Source organism: Schistocerca nitens, chromosome 4 (assembly GCF_023898315.1).
Source record: "Schistocerca nitens isolate TAMUIC-IGC-003100 chromosome 4, iqSchNite1.1, whole genome shotgun sequence".
Taxonomy (NCBI): domain Eukaryota; kingdom Metazoa; phylum Arthropoda; class Insecta; order Orthoptera; family Acrididae; genus Schistocerca; species Schistocerca nitens.
In genome coordinates, this window is record NC_064617.1 from 768,030,220 (window position 1) to 768,044,028 (window position 13,809).

Below are 13,809 nucleotides of genomic sequence, written 5' to 3' on the forward strand. Positions count from 1 at the left end.
TTCGGTAGGTCAAAGGTGAGGTTTTTGGGACATATTATTTCTTCTGAAGGCATTCAGCCGGATCCTGAAAAGTTAGAAGCAATCACAGCCATTCCAGTTCCATCCACAAAAAAACAAGTCCGCAGTTTTCTAGGTCTCGTAAATTTTTACCGTCGTTTTCTGAATATGCAAATTCTAGTTACACCAAAACTTTGTTCTCTCACTGGAAAAAATACTATTTGGAACTGGGACGAACAACCACAGTTGGAATTCAATTATTTGAAAGAATCGCTACTTAACGCGCCAATACTAGCTCATCCAGATCTGTCACAAGATTTCTGCCTTAGCACGGATTCTTCTAAAGTCGGTCTTGGTGCCCATTTATTTCAAGAAGCCATAGAAAATAACACTACTGTTCAGAAAACCATTGCTTTTGCTAGCCGAGTGCTAACAAAATTATTCTGTTACCGAATTGGAAGCTTTAGCTATCGTTTGGGCATTTAACAAATTCCGTTTCTTTCTTTCTGGTAAGCAAGTAAAAGTATACAGTGATCATCGTGCATTACAATTTCTTATGTCTTCAAAATTAAGCCATGACAGGTTAAAACGTTGGACATTGTTTCTGCAAGAATTCCACTTCACAATAGTCTACATTCCCGGCAAGGAGAACATTGTTGCGGACGCACTGTCACGCGCACCGGCTGGGCTTGATAAAAGTAACACAGAAGGCAACCTCGAGAAAAATTTCAGTATTCTTTACATTCAGAAAGTCGCCTTTGAAAACTTCATCACCACATTTTTAAAGGACATTGCTCATGAACAAGATAAAGATCCGAATTGGAAAGACATCAAAAGTAAATGGCATGAAAAGACACACACTCAGATTTGGCATTATTATCTGGTTAGAAACAACATACCCTTCAAACGCTGTACTGTTGATGACAAGCTATGGGTACTCTGCATTCCAGACGATTTTGTTAATAAGCTCATTTGGTACATTCATTTCAGCTACGCACATTTTGGTCCACAAAAATGTTATCATATTCTTCGAACGACTTGTTATTTTAACAATATGGAAAAGAGAATTCGAAGTGTTTTGTCTATTTGTAAACTTTGTCAAAAGGCGAAACCATCTACTATCTCACATCGTGCTCCGTTGTTTGCTATCATTCCTTCCAAATTAAAAGCATTTGCTGCTGTTGATCTCTTGAGACCCCTTGTCAGAACATCGAATGGATTTTCGTACGTTCTAGTCGCTGTTGAATTTACTTCAAAATTTGTTTCTTTCACACCATTACGTAAAGCCACTGGACGGTCTGTATCCAACGCCTTTGTTAAAAAATTTCTTACGTGAAGTTGGACACGTTGCTAAAGTCATTTCAGATAACGGACCGCAATTCAGGTCTGCTGTTTGGTCACGCATGCTTTAGAACCATATAATCAAACCTGTTTTTATTTCATTGTACTCACCACATTGTAACCCGTCTGAACGGATTATGAAAGAAATCAATAAGCTTTGCAGACTTTATTGTCACAGAAAGCATCAGCATTGGGACAGATATTTACACTTATTTCTAAACATGCTGAATGAAATGCCTCATGACTCCACTGCTTTTCCACCTATTCTTGTACTGAAGAACGAAGAACCACCGAACAGAATCAGAGAGCTTGTACCTTTTCCGAATACACGTTAAGTTCGACACAAAGACATAATTGATTTGGCTATTAAAAATATAAATTCTGCAGCAGACAAAAGGAGAAAACTACACGGTAAAGCAAATGCAAAGAAATTATATATTGGTCAGAAAGTTCTCAGTAAAGCTCATTCATTGTCACATAAGAAGAAACACTTGAGTTACAAATTCTTTCTGATTTACAATGGACCTTACAGAATCCGACGTATACCACATGATAATTGCGTTGAAGTTGAAACTCTGCGTACTAGGAAGAGTAGAGGTTTACACCACATTTCACATGTAAAACCGTTTATTGAAAGATAATCTGCTTTTTAACTTTGTCTTTGCCATAAAATTTTTCACTTCACGCTACTAGTACAATTTTTCACACTCAGAAACTGTTAACATGTAACAATGTTTTGAAGTTAACTATCCAGTCTAGAACCTAGGGAACATATTTAGACAGTATTTACGAGTGCATTGTTATAGTGAACAGACGACACAGTGTTATTGTGTGTGTACATTCTTGCTTGTTAGTTGTACGATTATGTAACGACTATAAGGATTACATACTTAGAACATATACGGGTACTGCTAATGAGACTTTAATACAACATTTTGGTTTACTTGAAAATACATTCTTTATTTGAAGTACTTTCTGTGGGATTAAAGATGACTTAGCATTTGGTTTCTTTGACAGCTACATGATTATATCACGACGCTACTAATGTGTGACACAATTTAAATTGTTGCTTTTGCAGTGTATCTGTTTTTCTGAATTTTTCTGGAAAGTAAAACATGTTTTAGTAGTAACTATTGTGGTATAGCTACAATGAGACAGCCTTTTCCGTAGCACAACAATACGTTACAGTATAGTACTTTCTTGATCACGGTACTGTATGTAATAACTACGATATCTATACACATAGCATTTCGCTTTTGATTGTTATGAGGTAAGTACATCGACTTCAACAGAACTTTGCTTACGGACGACGATAATTACGACACTTGGCACATTTTTTACCCTTAAGTAATGACAGAGATTATGTTACAACAAGACGCACGGTTTAGCACTACAGTACACGTATTTGAGTGATTGATTTTGTACTTAAAACATTTATGTTTAAAGATTTTTGAATTACAATGATACAAAGGTTTTCCGCGATACATTTTCCACGATACATAATCTGTAACACCTGAGGGTATAATTACATTAATCCTCAGGGGGTACACGCCTACTTTGTGTCCCATGTGTCTGGCAAGCACAAGGAGGCCTAGCTAATTTGCTTATACAACTTCACACATCGGTACCATATTTCTCTAACACATAAATTAAACAGCTATCTGATCATTTAACTGAGAGATAAACATTTTTTTACTACATCAGTGACACACGTTTACACAATTACACAGTTGGATAACTTCACAATTGTGAAACTGTATTTTGTCTGTACTGTGTGAACTGTTCATATTTTTTCGGAGCCATTGTGATACTATGAGAGATTTGAATGATGTATTTAGTATGGGATCATGATTTTTGAAGTACGTTTGAGGTAGATGACACTACTGAAATGAGCAAAGAATTTTTTTTTAGGTTTTGAAATTATTGGAGAAAGCTACGACGTTTTTAAGATTTGACTGAGGTGTTATGATGTTATTATTACGACAACGATGTGTATTATGCTGTTGAGGAATGTTTATTATGATATGTATTTATTATGATGAAATACTGAAGAAGTTTCGACGAATATGTATATGTGTAATAAGGTAAGGAATAATGAGTAGTGGTTAGCGACTCTGGTTTGTGAAAAAGGATGTTGGAAACCAAGAATTGTACTTTAAGAGTTATGAAATGTGTGTATATGCGTAATGTATCACAATGCCGGCGGATATTTTTTGGACACTGTTATATTTACAGGATTTTGTTTCTACACGTTTGTAACACAAATTCTTAACTGTCATATTTATAGGATTTTGTTTCTACACATTTGTAACACAAATTCTTAACCTGTGAAATTTTTTTATATGAGACTGCCACTGTAGCGGAAACTTCTGTCGTAAATATTTCGGTAAGAAAGGTAAGTGACCTTGACGTAATGCGTTTTGGGCGCCCAGCTGAGAGATAGTCGTCTGACAAAAGAAAGCCATTAGGTGGAGAAAAAAAGAGGCCATTATCCTCGCTATTGACATTCCTTTGTAGAAAGCATCGCAAATACGACACGCTCATTACTTAGAAAGATACTTACATCTGCAGACCTGATTATGACAAGCGTCTTTCTACGAGAGTTGAGAGAACTTCTACTAACTTATGAAATGTCACATGACTATTGAATGATATTTTTATGCTTTGCTTTTCATAGTTGCTTATTTCATTTGATATCTGGTTTCCAGATGTGTTGCAGCATTGGTTTTATAAAATAAAATTAAATGCATTTGCTAATGTGAACACTTTCTGTCAACAGATCTATTAAATAATAATTTTATGATCCACGTCTTCGAAAAAGGAGCACTTGGAAAGGAAAGAACAATAAGAAGGGATTAATAACAGTTATTGCATACATAATTTTCTTTTCAACTTCTTGGTAATTTTTTTGGTAGAATAACTTCTTGTGGTGCACCACTTTAATGACATAGATATTAAGATGTGAATAGACATTTCCCTTTTCTGCATTGTTGTCTTTAGTGTAATATTTTTTCTGCTTGAGCTTTGTCATGTTTACGTATAAGTTATAGCATTTGCTGCTGCTGTTTGCCAGGAATAGTGTTACTGAATTTGACTCTGTATTACTCTGTTAAGCCAGTGATACTACTGATTTATTTTTCTTGTTTGCTGCACAGTGCCTTATATTAGTTGTAATATTGCAATTGCTTTGCTAATTTAGATTTCGTGCTGCTTGCTTTGCCAATTTGCATTTTTTTGTCATTGCTGTTTGTGTTAATTGTTTTGTTCTGCTGCATTGCCTTGTCCCTTAGTATATATATCTGAGCTCAGTAGATTTAAGTTAGCTTAAGATGGGGTAGGCTATATATGAGAACGAGTTGTGATGAATTGGATGAAATGCATTGAGAAGCTATAAGAAAATGGTTTGGCCAAAAAAGGATTTTGAAAGAGGATATGAACAAAAAAGTAGGGTTTAGAGACAACAGGTTTAGGTAGGATTTTCTTGGAAATAAATGATGAGGTAAGATAATGGAAAATAAATAATGAGGTAAGAAATATGTGAACATATAAATACAGAAAGCATGCTTGGATAGGATTTTTTTGGTGGAAACAAATGTTGAAATAAGATGAAAGATCTATGGAATGAAGTTTTGGGTTGGACTCCAGTACCAAATGTTACACTGAAAACAAACCCTGCACTTTCCTCTTGTGTTATTCTGCTATGTGTTTGTGTACCCTTGTTTATTTGTGTTTTTCCTGTCTTTATGTGTTTAAAAAAATGGTTCAAATGGCTCTGAGCACTATGGGACTCAACTGCTGAGGTCATTAGTCCCCTAGAACTTAGAACTAGTTAAACCTAACTAACCTAAGGACATCACAAACATCCATGCCCAAGGCAGGATTCGAACCTGCGACCGTAGCGGTCTTGCGGTTCCAGACTGCAGCGCCTTTAACCGCACGGCCACTTCGGCCGGCTTTATGTGTTTAGCTGATGAGAGTTATGTTGTAGAATTTTTCTATGTTAGTTACTTTGTAAAGATGTTTAGACATTATTTATATGTTCTGTTTTGTTGCTCATGTGTGAAGTTGATGTTTCAAAAGTTATTCTGATCTTTTATATATTTACTTATGTCATAATTCCTGTAACACTGATGTATCTGTTTATTTCTATTCTTTTGTAAAGCCTGTACTACTACAAATGTTACCTGTATTGTTATGTTCTTTAATGATGTATTCTGTACCTTTGTTATTGTATTCTTATGTAATAAAATTGTAATTGACACCAGTTCATCAAATTATTAACTTGTAAGTTACATTTCACTGCACACGTTTTTGTTGGTCATAGTATATGGACAATATGTGAGAAGTAGGGACTGATAGTGTTTGCACGTGTGTTAATAATTCAGCAAGGGACTGGCTAACAGCATTGCTGGTTCTAAGGACATTTCAAAAAAAAATTTTGTGTGTGCACAAGTGGTGATTCATGGACTTGCTGTATTGTCCGCAAGACTCTTCAATGGCGGTTGTGCACCTGCAAAGTCGCAACAGATGGCTGTTGGCTATCTCTACGAGGATTACGGTGGGTCTACATCTTTGATGGCCCACCAATACCATTATTTGTACAAGGACTACAGTGGGTCTGCATCTTTGATGGCCCACCAATACCATTATTTCTACAAGGACTGCACTGGGTCTGCACCTCTGGTGGCCCACCAATACCGTAATCTCTACGGGACTACAGTGGGTCTGCTCTGTGATGACCTACCTACCAATATTCTTCAAAACTTCGACTGACTCTGCTGTGGGTTTGCTCTGTTGTGGCCCATTACCTGTCTGCATGTCAAGAGTCAGCACTGTCTTTCCGTTGGAAGGTCAACACTACTTCTTCAAGACTGCATGGAAATCCACTACTTCCGTGTGTATTTTCTTTTACTGCTCAGACTTTGAGAAAAACACTGCTATTTTACTGTGATGAACGATCAGGACTGTCTTCCCACTTACAAAGAGTGTTTGAAGACAATGGGTACTCTCCACAACAAATACATAGGGCACTGAAAAAGAAACAGAAAGAGACCACAAAGAAAGCAGAAGAAGATGAAGAAACCTTTAAATCGATGGCCTTCCTGCCATATGTGGGTAGCCTCTCATCAAAAATAGGACGCATTCTCGGCAGACACAAAGTAAAAGTGATTTTTCGTCCTCCACCTAAGACAGCTGCACTCGTGGGCTCCGTCAAAGATGATTTGCTGCTCCGAAAATCTGGAGTTTACCAAATTCCATGTGAATGTGGCCTTTCTTACATCAGACAAACAACTCGTACTGTCCAAGAAAGATGTACAGAACACCAGAGGTACACACGACTTTTACAACCTAACAAGTCGGCCGTGGCAGAGCACTGTATTGATAATGGTCACAGTATGTTGTATGACAACGTCGAAATTTTGGCAACTACATCGTCATTTTGGGACTCGATAGTAAAGGAGGCAATTGAAATTCGCTTGACGACGAACTTAATTAATAGAGACAGTGGTTTCGATCTTGATAAATCCTGGAATCCGGCACTTGCTGTAATAAACTCGCAAAGACGTCGTCACAGTGCAGCTCACAGTGATATATCGATATGCCAACAAAGATCAACTGCGGAGTCATAGATACAACTCGCGCATTATGCACGTCTCTGCCGCCGACCAACGTCTCTGGCGCATTTGCATCTGTGGCCGCATGCGCAGTCGCGCGGTACAACAGTATAAAGGGACGAAGCAAGCACTGGAGCGGCAGTCTTGCGGCTCACTCTGAAGATGGTTGAACGTTTTACGGCCGAAATATTAGAAGGAGAAGAAGAAGGAAATTTCTTGCGGCTGCACACCCGAAACTTAATGGAACAGACTTTGGTATTATTTGAGAATTTTTGGTAATTTCCCTCCTGCTGCACGTAGTTGTTGCTTGCTTGCGCACTGGAAGGTTTTTATCAGATTTGTGTATGCATACATTAAGAGTAATATTCGTATCTTTGTTGTGGCTCGAGACATGATTTATTGATTACATACATCGTAGAATAATTAAAGTTGCTGCTAATCACATAGTTGAACAAAATAAAAGGTCTGTGTAAAGTTTGTCCGTGTTTAAATCATCAACTTGTGAATATAGTAAATTAAAGTATTTATTGGTTTCTTTCATTCCTCCACCGCTTAAGACTTTGTGACCAAACCCATCCTGATCATTCAGTTTCTGTATAAAAAAATATGTCAGTAGTTGTATCACTAGTTGTGACCTTGCATTGCACTCTGCATGAATCGCAGTATTTCTCTTGAATTGTTTTTAACATGTTGTTGGTCACGCAGTTGCAGCGTCAAGGCGAGGTAAGTTGTCTGTTGCATACAGGACCACTGCAGTATAGTTGTAGGAGACTTAGAGAATATCTTAAAACTAGCAGTCAGATACTAGAGAATTGATTTTTTATGGTTTGTGGGAAGAGTAATTACGTTCTGTCTATTCTTACGCTCTAAGGAAACTTCATGGGCCATGACTACAACTACACTCACTATTTGCTGCATGATCGACAGAAGCTACAGCGCCCCCTGGTTCTGAGTTCAGGGGAAGGCACTGACGAGAGACGTCAAAGGATCTGTAAAAAGCTAGGTTGCAATTCTTTGACTCGCACCATAAGACTGAGAACTGTACGACCCCCAAGAAATGGGTCAGGTGCGCACTACAAATTAGAAGCTGCTACGCACGTAGCTGACTGTGTACGGGGTGCACAGAGTGTATGTTACGTGACTCTTCGTTCAGTACAGACATGATATTAGCGTTAAACGTACAGATAATTGGTACCGTAATATGTACCCACTTCAATGTTTTAGTTGATTTTTTTTCTGTGTCAAACAGTCTTTCCGCAAAAACGTCACATAATTTAGTAGTTGATATTTTCTGCATGGTCGTAAATGTGCCACAAAGTAGACTACGCTTGTCAGTATAGACTATCCATCCATGCATCCACACCACAACACCTGACCTGCTGCCCAGGGGAAATTAAACATTAATGGCTTAATTGTGTCACACATAATTCGACGTTCTAACCAACCTAAAAGCATACTACTAGTAATGGGCATAGTTATTAGACTGTAAATAAAGTAAACACTGATGTAACATTCTTCAGTACACTGTCATCAGTGATTTACCGAAATATCTGCACTTACGCCCTTACACCCTGTATAGTGATGGCTGTAAGCTTCCACAAAGTATTAGTGTGAGATCCAAAGAAATACCTCATCCTTTTCATATCGAGCGACAATTGCCAATACTAACGCAACTCACTTTCCAGTTCGATGTTTACATTATCTTTTGGGGAGGCATCAGTAGGTACTGTAGCTACACGTATTTCCGTAAGCTGGCAATTCTTGAAATGCAATTTTTTATTCTCGTCAGTCATTCAGAAAGGTAGCGGAGGTATGTTTGCTGAAACAGAAAACCGATGGTGGTGATACGGAATCAAGGAAGATTAGGGTTTAACATCTCGCCGATGATGACATAATTAGAAATTAAATACAAACCCGAAGAAGAATGGGGAAGTAAACTGACTGTACCTTATGAAGGCAACCATCCTAGCATTCGCCTTAAACGATTTCGAAAAATCACAGGAAAACCAAACCCGAATGGTCGGAGGACTGGGATTTGAACCTGCGACCCCCAGAGTATGAGAGAGTGTGTAACCACTGCATTTCTTGTTCGATGGTGTTCATGAAACTGAAGTGGCATCGCACCAGACTTCCATTATCGTACCATGTGTAAATTATTGGTAACTATGACTAAATTAAGGATGCAAGACAGGGGTGTAGTCTTTTGCCCCTACTGTGCAGTCTATACGTCGAAAGAGCTACGACGGAGTGGAATTAAAATTCCAGGTGAAAGGATATCAGTGTTAAGATTCGCTGATGACATTGCTATTCTCAGTGAAAGTGAAGAAAAATTACAGGATCTACTGAACGGAATGAACAGGCTAATGAAAGGAAATGATTGTGCTGCACTGATGACCGGGAGGCCCCGTTCGGGGAAATTCGACCCCCCTATTTGCTAGTCTTATTTAAGTCACGTCACATTGGGCGACTTGTGTGTCGGTGGTAATGCAATGATGATGAAAACACAACACCCAGTTCACGAGTGGTGAAAATCTACAACCTGGCCAGGAATCGAACTTAGGTCCGCTGCATGGTAGGCAATTAGTTACCAATCACATAAGCATGCGCACAGTCTAGTGAGTAGAAAATGTTGATTGAGACTAAATCGAAGAAAGACGAAAGTAACAAGAAGTAGCAGAAATGAAAACACCGAGAAACTTAACATCAAAATTGGTGATGACGAAGTAGGCGAAGTTATGGAAATCTGCTATCTAGGCAACAAAATAGCCCGTGGTGGACGGAGCAAGAAGGGCATAAAAAGCACACTACCACTGGCAAAAAGGGCAGTGTTGCCCAAGTGAAGCCTACTAGTATCAAACATAGGCCTTAATTTGAGAAAGAAATTTCTAAGAATGTACGTTCTGAGTACAACATTGTATGTTACTGAATCATGGACTATTAAGAAAACTGTAACAGAAGAGAATAGCAGCATTTGAGATGTGGTGCTACAGAAGAATGTTGAGAATTAAGTGGACTGATAAGGTAAGGGATGAGGAGGTTCTCCGGAGAATCGACGACGGAAGGAATATATGGAAAACACTGACAAGAACAAGGGAGAGGCTGATAGGACATCTGTTATGATATCGGACAATAGCTTCCATGATACTAGAGGAAGCTATAGAGGGTAAACACTGTAGAGGAAGACAGAGATTGGAGTACATCCAGCAATAAATAAGGGCGTCGGTTGCAAGTGCTACTCTGTGATGAAGAGGTTGGCACAGGAGAGAAATTCGTGGGGCGCCGCATCAAACCAGTCAGAAGACTGATGACTCAAAAAAAAAGCTATTGTCTTTTCACTTGCTAATGTATGAACAGAAATGTGTTAAAACCTCTTCTAAACAGATCCTCGTTAAAATTTCATGCTTTTCGATTAGTAAATATCTGTTCTTACTTATTTTGATCTCATCAGCCTGCGCTGATGTTTATGAAGTCGTTGAAAGATATGACAGTCCTACCCTGTCCTACCTACACGCTTTTCAAATTTTTGTATTCAGTTCAGAGGCGAGTCCTACATTTTGGGCAGGGAAGGAGGAGACAAGGTGGCTGTGCTACAGAAATTTTCTGTCACCTTGCCGTCCCCGAATTATCTGGAGTAAACGAAGTTGTCTTCTTAAACTGATATAATAAAAACAACAACAGCGGGAAAGTTTTAGTCACTGTCATGTCTGAAAACCTTATTCCAAATAATTTTTTTTTTACATAAAGAAGAAACAGGTGTAGCTCTCGGGGGTGGTGCGGGCTGCAGCCCCATACTCGCATTCCCATGCTCTGGATTCGCCTCTGATTCTACCTGAAGGCGAAAATGAGATTAGCTTTATTGTCGAGCAGCCATGTCGGTATTCGAGAATGTGCTTGAGGTATGTGACTACAGTAAGCAAATTCCTAAGGTTTTAGCTTCCGGCAGTCATGCAAAGATGAGGAGGCTCGGGTAGGGATGGAGTGGAGAGTTGCACCAAACCAGTGTTCGAACTGAAGACCACAGCAGCGACACGTAGAATGCACCAGTGTCTTTGCGTCAACCAAAGAAGAAATCGTTTTTTATGTGTTCCTGTTTTTCGCACCTTGCACCACCAATAATAAGGACTGACTCCGACATTGTCTTGACAGGAACTGGTACTGCCACGCTATCACAGAATACTTCATATTTTAAGCATCCAATTAGTGGCTCTGAGCACTATGGGACTTAACATCTGTGGTCATCAGTCCCCTAGAACTTAGAACTACTTAAACCTAACTAACCTAAGGACATCACACACATCCATGCCCGAGGCAGGATTCGAACCTGCGACCGTAGCAGTCGCGCGGTTCCGGACTGAGCGCCTAGAACCGCTCGGCCACTCTGGCCGTCCATCCAATTAGTGCTTTAAGTTTTGGGATAATTGAAAAATAGCTCGTAATGAATCAGTTCTTTTCTTATATCCTTGCTACATGACCAGCCTCTTCCATATTACCAGACTCGTTAAGTGTTTCACCGACTTGATAATGTCATGAAATGCATGATCATATTTAAGGGTCTAAAGGGACAAACAGAAACATATACTTTCATACGTCACTCTCAATGTGATTCAATAATATGCTACATGAACAAACTTATATATAACTAGTATTCGGCGCCGACTTCTGGTACAGTTCTTCTAGGACCACAGCAGGCTCAAGATGTTGAACTCCCGTGTAATTATCTCCTCAAGATTTTGCCAGGCATTTGCATAGTATCTACACACCTAAGACTCCAACTCGGTTCGTACGTCCAGAAAATATTGATCTCCGTAGCCCGCACTACCAAGTTCTTGCACGTTGATTCTTGTAAGTTCGTAACTGGTTAGGAGATGTTCACTGGCGACTGGATGTTATCAGTTGCTCATTGAACATAAAATTATACACACTTACCCAATTGTAACCTATCTGACGCCATTCATAAACAGATAACACTATTTTCTTGTCGTCATATCAAGTATTTTCAGAAATTACCGACGGTATAAACTGACACTTCAAAGACATGCCAACTGCAACACATTTACATCACTGGCATTCAGATCGTACACTCAGGCAAAAACAGTACACTATCTGATCAACAGTATCCGCCTTTAACTCTTCTGGGGACACTTTCAACGAGAATCTGAATAAGGGGGAGAGTGGCAACTGATTCTTCATCAAGAGCCGTAACTAGAAAAGGTTTTCCATTTGGTTTAAGTTGGGACTCTGAGCAGGTTAGTTCATTTCAGGAATTTCATTGTCCACAAACCGTTTCCTCACAGACGCTGGTTTATGACATGGTGCATTGATGCTCATACAAACAATCATCGTCTGTGACTTGTGTCTCTAACGTATGCAGTACACATTGTTGTAAACATGTTTATATCCTTGCGCATTTAGCGTTTTCTCAAGCGCCATTATCAAACAACATCGTAACCACGAAAAACACTCCCATAACGTAACACCACCTCATCCGTACTTCACTGTTGGCAATACACAAGTTGGTATGTAGCGTTCCTCAGGCACTTGCCAAATTTAACACTCTCATCGGATTGCCACAGGGTATGGCGTGATTTACCACTCCAAATCACTAGTTTCCAGTTGTCCATTGTCCAATGGTGTCCCACTTTACTCTGCCTACACGGAAGTGTGGCTTATGAGGAGCTGCAAGGCCACTGTATCCCGTTCTTTTGTGCTCCCTATGGATATTTACTGTGTGGCTCGACTGCTGGTAGCACCTTGGAACTCACTATTGGTTATTTCCGCTGATTGCATTAAATTTTTTACAACCACCCTCCGCGGTCACTGTCCGTCGTTACATGAGGTCCGTCTGGTCCTGTTTCAGCTATTACTGATCCATCGCGTTTCCACCTCACAGTCACGTCACCAACAGTCGACTTGGGCAGCTTTAGAAGGATTGAAATGTCCTTGACGAATTTGTTACTCAGGTGACATCTAGTGACTAGTCCACATTCAAAGTCACTGAGCTCTTCTGACCCACCCATTCTGCTGCTAATGCTTCTCTGCTGATACCAGAATACTCCCCGCACCTTTTTATACTCTCCTGAAATCTAGTGGTCAATTCCGTATTACGTAGGGGCCTGCGGATAGTTTTGATTAGATAGCGTACGTCTCCTCCTCCATGAACCATGAACCTTGCCGTTGGTGGGGAGGCTTGCGTGCCTCAGCGATACAGATAGCCGTACCGTTGGTGCACCCGCAACGGAAGGGTATCTGTTGAGAGACCAGACAAACGCGCGGTTCCTGAAGAGGGGCAGCAGCCTTTTCAATAGTTGCAGGGGCAACAGTCTGGATGAGTGATAGATATGGCCTTGTAACACTAACCAAAACGGTCTTTCTGTGCTGGTACTGCGAATGGCTGAAAGCAAGGGGAAACTACAGCCGTAATTTTTCCCGAGGGCTTGCACCTTTGGTTAAATGTTGATGGCGTCCTCTTGTGTAAAATATTCCGGAGGTAAAATAGCCCCCATTCGGATCTACGGGCGGGGACTACTCAGGAGGACGTCGTTATCTGGAGAAACAAAACTGGCGTTCTGCGGATTTATTGTTATTATACAACTTATGTATAATAAGCATCGTTTTTCAGGTATAAAGAAGAAAACAAAAAGAATCACCAGCGTCTTTTGCATATGACTCAATAGCTGTGTCCGCCGTGACGCGCCTAACACTTCCCGCACGAGTCCCATATGCACTCCAGCCTGGTGCTCTGTCATTTCTGCACTAGCGTGTCTGTTTTAGCCAGCAATTCTAAACTAGACGAGTTAGGAACGGACACTGATAGAACGAAATTATTGTGGCGCCATTTAGCACCTGATAATGGTCT